Source organism: Pinus tabuliformis, chromosome 1_2 (genome assembly GCF_031772625.1).
Source record: "Pinus tabuliformis cultivar Carrire ecotype Pingquan chromosome 1_2, CPIR1, whole genome shotgun sequence".
Lineage (NCBI taxonomy): Eukaryota > Viridiplantae > Streptophyta > Pinopsida > Pinales > Pinaceae > Pinus > Pinus tabuliformis.
This window is the reverse complement of record NC_142298.1, coordinates 613,793,219-613,803,495: the sequence shown is the minus strand read 5'-3', so window position 1 is coordinate 613,803,495 and position 10,277 is coordinate 613,793,219.

Sequence of the window (10,277 nt, the reverse complement as noted above, 5' to 3'; positions counted from 1 at the left end):
CGAATCTATCACTCGTTCCTCAAAAAACGAGTCTCCTTTAATCTCTTTTCAACTTACTCGTAAAATATGAAAATATTCCTGAGCCATTGGCCTCTCCAGCTCGTTAAAGTGACCTGAAGTGTTATCCCTCCTTTAAATTTTAATCTTTTTGGACCTGAGGGATTATTACACAAAAAGATCGAGCGCTTGTTTTGTTCGGCTCGTTAAAATTACCAAAAATTCATCCCTTTTTTATTATTTTATACTTTTTCGGACTTAAGGGATTAGATGACGAAAAATGATTTTTGGAGTTTCCTTTACGTCCCTTTTCAGACTCTCTAAAATTGAAAAGGACCGAGTTATCTTTGTCGTTAAACTCGTTAAAACCTAATAGCGACAAACTTGTATGTAACAGATAAGAACGAGTTTCACTATCGCTAGGCTCGATAAAACATAGACATGGGTTTTCCCGAAGGGAAAATTATAGAACAAGCATATGTTATCGTCCTCAAGCTTGACAAAAATAAAGAGGTACTAGTCAGCAATGACTCGGGAAAAATTGGGAAGAAAACTTGAAGAAACTTTGTTGGTAGCAAGTCGCTCTTGAACATGACACTTTCACTCCGCATCCGAGTCGGGTTCGGTTGTTCCATTCACTAGTCACATCACCATGGTTCCATCACACCATACACATTTGGGGTTAATGCTACCAATCCATCATGTCAGTGTCGCCGATATGTTCAAGAGAAGTCGCTCAGAGAATTCACCTGTGTCTCACCCACTGCAATACATTTACACTCCATTCTTTCGTGACCGCCACACTGAACAGTATATCAGCAGATCGTTTTCACCTCCATTAAAATCATTTGCTCCATTCCGTGTCATTGATGTGGGATTCACTAAGGCCCTCCTATGACAGATCACTTCTTGTCGACATCAGCTCATTATCCAAGAAGTCGATCTAGGAACAACCCTTTCAGTACTTTGAAGCTTGCATGCCTCAATGGCAAGTTTCTCACTTCTGGCGACAGGATTACATCAATGGCCTTCGACTGAAAGATTTTGCATGGTGTTCGACGCCAAGTCCCTTATTCACACCACGTGAATTGTACTACAGTACCTTGAGGATCATTATCATTATCAGTGATTCCTCTCGCGCCTGTTAACAGCTTACATCATTGGCTGGTAATCAGGCGATGTCTTTCCATGTTCGACCCGAGAACATCTCTCACATGGATCGACTTGTACTTAGAGTGAAGATCGAATGAGATTGAAGACCCCGGATCTAGTTTCATCCATCCAGGCTGCGATATATATTCAGGAACATAAAGACATCAAATGTACATCATTGCTGCACAGATAGTCATCCAATCTAAGGGATGATGGCTCTACCAGAATCATCAGTCTACACTCAGACGATTGTCTGTCCTATGTACATGAAAATGAATTTATAAAGCTGAGCATGGGAATGCCCGCCTCTGCTAGATCTTGAAAATAATATGAAGATAATGTATTGTATTGTATCTTATTACATGTCACCTTCCAGCTTGAAAAAACTTCGGATCCTCATGATAAAGCATTTCACTCGACATCAAAAGATAAACGACCTCATGCTTTATGGGGCAACTGTTATAGACATTTTTGGGAACTGCAACCCCAAGTATAAATGTCCATAAACCAAGGGCTCCTAAGTCCCTAAAGGTGTTGTTCCAACCACTAAAAGAACAAGGTCAACTGATTACAACATCTCCCAGAAGTTCTCCATGAAAAACTACTCAGAATTGGTCAAAGCTAGACCATTTCACCTGCTCCATAGGCAAAGTGCGTTGCATCCCACCTGAATACACACAGTAGGTGCGATGCATGTCAAAAAGCCCTTCTATGGGGTGTAATGGGCGAGAAGGGACAAATGGCAGGGTCAATCCGCAAGGTGGAGGAGCATGGAATCTTCCAGAAACCTCTCTTGTGACCCTTGCCTCTTTGAATTCGACCAGGGATGAGTAAGAGATCATCAATCTCCAAGTGGAATCAAGAACTATCAGAGAGAATACACTAATCAAATCTCAAAAGATGACTCACCTCCCTTGCAGACATCTATATATGGATCCCTCGTCCCAGAGATCCAGAGGCTGGAATTTTGTATCTTGTAAGGAAGTGTTGTTGGTTTCTTGGTGCAATATCATAGTGTTGGGTGATCTAAGATTCTCATGAGGTGAAGAAGGGCTTTCTTGCTGAGAGGATGATGCTGGGTCAGAACAATTGGTTGTAATCCTCTTTGCTCTTTCTTGATTATCAATAAAGCTATTCAAGTTTTCCTCCACATTCTTGTATGATTCATGATTTATGCATTTGTGTGGTCAATGTACGTATAATCCTATATTGTTTATGATAATAGATCTATGTTCTTGGATAGTGTTATGCTTCCTTGATTCTACAGGTACTCCTTGAAGCTAGGTAGACAAGGAAGTGAGTGGCAAAGACCTTCCAGAAGAGAGAGGAATCAAGCAAGGAACCAAGCGCAAGACAAAGGTTGGTCTCCTTAATCTTCTCTTATCTGTTGCTCATAAAGGAAAACGAAAGTAGTATTTAGTGTGTTTATTTCTAAGGTATCTACCAGACTTAGTGGGACAAGCATCTCTGCATAGACACTAGTTTTCCCGATAACAATAAGATCATGCACATGGATAGCCGCGTGGTGTAGTATGCAGTGGTGCAACTAGAGAACCATATGCAGCACGATGATAGGTATCAGTTGAAGCAGAATGTCTTCAACTGATCTCATCGTTATAGGAGATGATCTATGCTTAGATCTAGATAAGTCAAAGTGTTGACTTCTATTGTAAATGTACTCTCTCTCTCTCTCACTCTGCTAAAATTTGAATATAAAGGAAGATTTGATCAAAGGGTTTCCCCACACATTGTGGGGTTTGTCCCTGGCTTGCGCCACATCCTGTGTCCTCTTGTCTTGGCTTGTCTTCTGTGATTTATATTTATGTTCTATCTAACGTTTACTTTATGCTGATGTGATTGCTAATATGGAAAAGAAATTAATAAATTTCTCTAGTATAGAACATACCTAAATTAACATGGAATCAGAGCTAAGGTGAAGACAATGCCCAAGCAAGAGTGAAAGAGCTATCACTGAAGACAGTTGGGACAAGACAAAAGGATCAATGGGTTCGTCATAATTCACCTAGGGTGAAGTTGAAGCAGAGAATGCTATCAGAATGGTGCAGCGAAAGTTTCTGATGGCCCATCTAAAGATCGCTTCATTGGGAAGTTCGGATCTAAGTGTGGAAGGAAAGGAGGATGCCTTATTGAAATAAGTTTGGTCGTTATGCAAAGGAGTGTCTGAATGGTAGAGATACATCTCTTGATGAAGATAACAATCATTCTTGGGACATCTTCAATGATCAAAGGAATGACTAGTAATGTAGGTCATCAAGGAAATGGTTGACTCTTCCATGAAAGAAAGGAACCCCAAAATCTCTTTTATGTACCTAATCGCAAGACAAACCTGATGTCCATCTAAGAAATGGAAGTCAAAGGTTACAGGATGGCACTTATCGATGGAAAGGTACGTGTTTGAAAATAGATCTTTCAAAGATGTTTTTGAGTTCAGGGTTGTATCAAGTTGCAGGAAGTCCACTGGGGACCATGTCCATTGACTCAACATTGGAGGTCTGTGAGTCAGATGGTGACTAGGATGCCTGAATTCAAAAAGGAGAATGAAGGTACATGTTTGAGATACCTGGAAGGAAAATCTTATAAGGGGACCATTCCCCTCATGCAGCAGGTCTAGAGGCTTGGAACAACCCGAGGAGTTTTGAGACTCATGATCGGGAATCTCATGTATACAGGTGGAAGAATACCCTTTATGGCTTGAAGAAAAACACCTCGGGCGTAGTATGAGAGGATTGATAGCTGTCTAATGTAGCTGAGATTCACTAGGAGTGAAACTAATCGAAACCATTACTCAAAGGTTGTGGATGATAAACCTCTCGTACCGGCACATATGTCTGACAGGTGCAGACCCTCTCATTTATAGGAGACAGAGGAAGTTGGATTCTGAATGTGGAAAGATAAGCTGCAAGCCTGTGACTACCTCGAGGATCTTAACTTTCAAGAAGTTATATGGTAGTGATGTCAGACCTAATTTTGGAAATTCCCTTTAATTTCATAAACTCACTCGCATTGATGTTCTTGGAGAACCTCCATTCGGACATATGTGTTGCAGTTAGCATGGTGAGCTCATATTTGGTTGAGCCTCACTGGATTGTTGCAAGAATCTTCTGAGATATCTTTAGGGCACAATCTCTCATGGGTTGAAATACACTGCCGGAAATATGAAACCACATGATTATTCGAATGATGAGTGGGCAGGCAATGTGGAGGATCACTAGAGCACTTCTCAATGTTGTTTCTCATCGGAATCTGCCTTGAAATACTGGATGAGAAAGAAGCAGAAGTCGGTGACTCTGAGCACCACCAAGGTAGAATACATTGCTGATAGTATGGCCTTTTGTGAGGTAGTCTGATTGCTGAAGCTCTTCAGTAAGCTGTTTGTACACATGATGAATACCACTGTGATTCTCTGTGACAACCAAAGGTGGGATTCGATTATTGAGGAATCCTGTATTAAAAAATTGCTCCACCAGATAGACATCAAATACTGTCTTATCTAGGATATGGTAAGTCAATGATCAAGGAGGCTCCGTCGTACTGAGATGATGTAAAGGATAGAGCCTCGAGGAAAGATCAAATTTGTGATTTTCCCGAATGACTTGGAGTCATCGAGAGACCTTTGTAAAAGGGTCCTCCATGTTGCATACATTGAGCTCCCAGAGCTCTGGGGGGCTTGCAGTTCTATTGGAGCAACATACGACCACATGGTGACTCACCCTCCCTTGGTGGTGCGTACTGGAACAAGATGATTCGCTCTCTTATGGGACAAGATGATTCACTCTCTTGTGGAATAGGATGATTCACTTTCCTATGTAGCAAGATGATTAGTTCTCCTGTGAGGCCTGGATTGATGTGTTATCCATGGCAATTTTAGCAGGATTGATGTGTTCTCTTGTGAGGCCTGGATTGATGTGTTCTCCATGGTGATTGTAGTAGGATTGATGTGTTCTCCTGTGAGGATAGGATTGATTAAGTTCTCCTGTCGACGCATCCTACCCATGCAATCTGGGACTCATGGGAAGTACCTCTCATCTGATCAATGAGTAGGGAAATGAAGTTAGGGACCATAGTAGTACCGATGGATGCATCGTTGTATCTACTATACTCCCTACACTAGGATGACCTCCATTGATTTGGGATCAATGATACTGGTCTGGGACTAGTGGTAGGAGTTGTACATACTATGACGTTGACTTCAGGTCAGCTGAGACTAGCCTGGGACCAGTGGTACATACTCCAAGACTGACTTCATGTCAGTGCAGTACTGGTCTAGGACTAGTGAGAGTGGTACACACTATGACGCTGACTTTGGGTCAGTTGATACTGGTCTGAGACCAGTGGTACACTCTTTGAGACTGCGATACTGGTCTGGGACCAGTGGTAGGAGTTGTACATACTATGATGCTGACTTCGGGTTGGCAGAGACTAGTCTGGGACTAGTGGTACATACTCCGAGACTAACTTCATGTTAGCGTAGTACTGGTTTGGGACCAGTGAGAGTGGTACACACTATGACGCTGACTTCGGGTCAGTTCAAACTGGTCTAAGACCAGTGGTACACTCTCTGAGATTGCAGTACTGGTCTGGGACTAATGGTAGGAGTTTTACATACTATGACACTGACTTCGGGTCAGCTGAGACTGGTCTGGGACCAGTGGTACATACTCCGAGACTGACTTCATGTCAGTGCAATACTAGTCTGGGACAAGTGAGAGTGGTACACACTATGACGCTGACTTCGGGTCAGTTGAGACTAGTCTGAGACAAGTGGTACACTCTCTAAGACTGTGATACTGGTATGGGACTAGTGGTAGGAGTGGTACTTACTATGAAGCTGACTTCGGGTTAGTTGAGACTGATCTGGGACCAATGGTACACACTCTGAGACTGACTTCAGGTTGTTGGCATTTTGGCACAGGTGTGGCCCTATGGTCCAGGTGTTGTCCTCGATGGCAACTCACTTTTCTCTCAGACCTCAGTTCAGGCGCTCAGAATGAAGGAAATCTTGTATATGCAGGTTCACCTTGTCGAAGATGCGTATACACGCGGGTTATACATTCAGAAGTCGCGTATGCGTATACACACACTTTTATGCACAAAAAAGTGCGTACATGGTGGGAAAATTATTTTTGGTCCATGGTTGTGGAATTTGAACCTATGGTTTTGGACCAAGGTATCTCGTTAGAAGTGTTGACCCCAGGTTTTGGGCCCTTGGTATTGGTTTATTATGGTTTTGGACCGTGGTATTGTGGAAGGCCTAAAACTATAAAAGAGGAAGGAGATCATGTGACAAGGTATCATCTGAATTATTATTGAATATCTGATAATGTATGAGATCTGAATTATTGGTGATTATCATTGTGAAGCAGATTTGGATTTGAATAAAGGAGGAACCTTAGCAAAAAGAAGGATAAGTTCTATTGATGGGTCATAATCTCTTGGCATGAATGATAATATCTTTGCATGATTTTGATCTGTTATATCTGGCACATGCGTGATCTACAAATCTGATAATCTGGGTTAATCAGTGCCTGAATACTTGAAAGAGTGAATTATGTTTGTAGATCTGTATGCAGGTTCAGTTCAGCTAAGGCTCGTATATACGCAAGTTAAGTGAAGGAAAACAGCGTATACGCAAGTTGTTCCATACGCAGAAGCGTATGCACGCAGGTTTCAGGCCATTAAAGTAGCGTATACATTTTGAAATGTGTTTTTTCTACTTCTGTTTATTGCTGCAGTGTTCTGGGTTCAGTTTTGGTGTGTGGTACTGTTACTGTGATCTGGGTACAGTCGCCAGAGAGGTGTTTATGTTGATTTAGTTTTGATTGGTGAAAAGGTGATTGGTTGATGCAGAACTTCTTGATGGTTGATTGATGTTATTTGTGGATCCAGTCTGAAAATTTATGAAACGTGGTCCCTGAAAGAAAGAGAAGGTTGTAGCCTTCTGTAGGCCAGCACCTACGTACTAGTATCTTGGCTAGTGCAAGAGCTAAGGGGGTTGTAGCTCCCTTCCAGGAGAAGCTGGAAAACAAGAGAGAGTTGTAGCTCTCTGCAAGTTGCAGCCTGCATACTGGTAAAAGGACTGCACCAATACATTTGTAAAAAGAAGTTTCTAATTAAAGAAAATATAGAGATGAATTGCAGCAGGTGGTTTTCACCCACATTGGGTTTCCACCTTATATCTTGTGTTCTTGTGTGCGATTGTCTTTCTGCTCTGCTTTACTATTTCTGGTTACTGGTTATTTGCTTCTGAATCACAGATTAACAATCAACATCAAAAAGATAAAGTAAATTAAAAGTTTTCATTATATACACGGGTTTTCTTCTGCATTATTGCGTATATACGCGAGTTTAATTAACTGAAGTAGCATATAGCAGTTGATTTTGAAAAAGGAATATTTGACTTAATAATACTAATTCACCCCCCCTCTCAGTATTATTTCCAATACAACTCAGTGGAGAATGATATGACTCATTCTCGATCAATTCTTATTCTTCATAGTTCAGCAGAGCCAGTAGAGCTGAGTAGAGCTGGACAGAGCAGTGCAAGGCATTGATGGCAGAGATAGTACAGTTGGACTTATGGATCACCGGATGGAGTTATCCCTAGTTGAGAGGGAGTGTTAAATTGGAAACTAGGGCCAAACTCCATGTGGGTCAGCTTATTTCTGGTAGCTGATATTTTTATTGAAACCCTCTCATCGAGAGGTGTAGGATTGATCCAAAGATCGTCCGATTCCAATAAGTATTTATGGAGATATGAATTTATTTTGATTATGGATTTATTATCTAGCCGACCAGCAACTTGAGTAGGCTCAAAAGCCCAATAGAAGTTTCTATTCATTATCCACGTTTTAGTATATATTGGTGAGGATTTGAAGTCATTTTGGACATGTATCCTTGAGGTGATCTCCTGTCCATGTATGGGTTTTTGGAAGGAGAGAACCAAAATATATGCTGGCCCAAGGGTGATGCCCTAACCGCAGGAAGCCGCAAGCATATGAGGATGAGCAGTAGATAGAGTTGGATACAATACATGCAGGCCCTAATCTATAGTGGATCTGGGAGCACAACACTTATACGCAATACGTGAGGTCATATACACAATGTATGTTATACGGTGTTCATGTTTGTGGATGATTATACACTGTTTTCACACAGTGATGATATCATGCTGTACATGTTGATTATGCGTGAGCCCTAGCAATATACACAACAATTCATATGACAAAACGCAGCCATGCTCTGGCTTATACGTGGATAGCCCTAACTATATTCATACGATGGCATGAATGGAACACATTCATAATACACTGTCATACCTTGTTACGCAGTCATATACGCAATGTATGTTAAACGTTGTTCATGGTAAAACTGTAGTTGAAAGGAGCCCTCCCACATATATGCAAGGCATAATGACTCCTTACATGCTATCCCATATGCAGTTCATGGAGCAATAGATATGTTGTATATATGCCGGTTAATGAAACAATAATACGCTATTTATGAAGTACCTTGTTATATGCAGTCAATAGGAATAGCCCTTAACTCAGTCATAAACAGAGGCATAGTACACTATCCAAGAAGCCCTTAACTCTATTAATGAAGGCGCTATATATGCACAATCATGGAAACTCATGCATTGTTATGCACAGACTGATATATATAACGTTGTCATGGCAACAACATTCACTCTGGTCAATACGCAACAAATGGACATATATATGCTGGAAAATATATACGTTGTAAACATCTAGAATGTGTTAAGTGTAGTCATAAGGACACAGCTGTGAGCTATGTATGTATTGGGTCAATACTCTCATAGTTTAGGTCATGGATGATATATATGGGCAGTAAGAGCAGCATGATGTAGATGGGCAGTGTGAGTAGCATGATGCATGATGTATGCGATCATGAACATCATGATGAATGAGATCATGGACATAAAGGGAAACATGAGATCATGGTCATATAGGACAGCATGATGATGATGCATAGGCAGCATTATAAGATCATAAACATGAAGGGCAGCAACATGACAAGATCACGTGCATGGGCACTACCATAATACACTAGCAAGGGCAGCAGAATGATGATGATGCACATTATTTTGAGCAACATTATGATGGATAAGATCATGGACATGGACAGCCGCATGGTGCAGTATGCAGTGCTACAACTAGAGAACTAGATGTAGCACGATGATAGGTATTAGTTGAAGTAGAATGTCGTCAACTGATCTCATCGTTATAGGAGATGATCTATGCTTAGATCTAGATAAGTCAAAGTGTTGACTTCTGTTGTAAATGTACTCTCTCTCTCTCTCTTTGCTGAACTTTGAAGATAAAAGAAGATTTGATCAAAGGGTTTCCCCATACATTGCGGGGTTTTTCCCTGGCTTGCACCACATCTTGTGTCCTCTTGTCTTGGCTTGTCTTCTGCGATTTATATTTATGTTCTATCTATAGTTTACTTTATGCTGATGTGATTGCTAATATGGAAAAGAAATTAATAAATTTCTCTAGCATAGAACATACCTAAAATTAACAGAAAATCCATGACTATTAAGGGATAATTTGAAGAACTTCTCAAGGCACTGTTTATTTACCCTATCCCATTCACTGATTGGGTCTCTAATATTGTCCTTGTGATGAAAAAGCAAGGCATTATTAGGGGTTGTGTTGATTACCATGACATCAATTGTGCATTTCAAAAGGATAATTATCCTACGCCCTTTATCGACCATCTCATCAACAATTGTGCTGGGAGTGAGATATACTCATTTATAGACGACACTTTTGGTTACAACCAGATTAATATTTCACCTACAGATCAGCACAAAAATACCTTCATCTACCTATGGGGTACCTTCGCTTACAAGAAGCTTCCTTTCAGCCTTAAAAATTCTGGTGCTACCTTCTGGTGAGCAATGTGCTACACATTTCATGATGTTCATCACATTGTTCAGCCATATATGGATGACCTCTCAGCTCATTTAGCTAAACGATATGACCATCTAAACCACCTCTGCGAGATTTTTCTTTGTTGTTGACATTACCATATTCATCTTAATCCACATAAGTGTGTCTTCTACGTTGAATCCCGCAAACTTC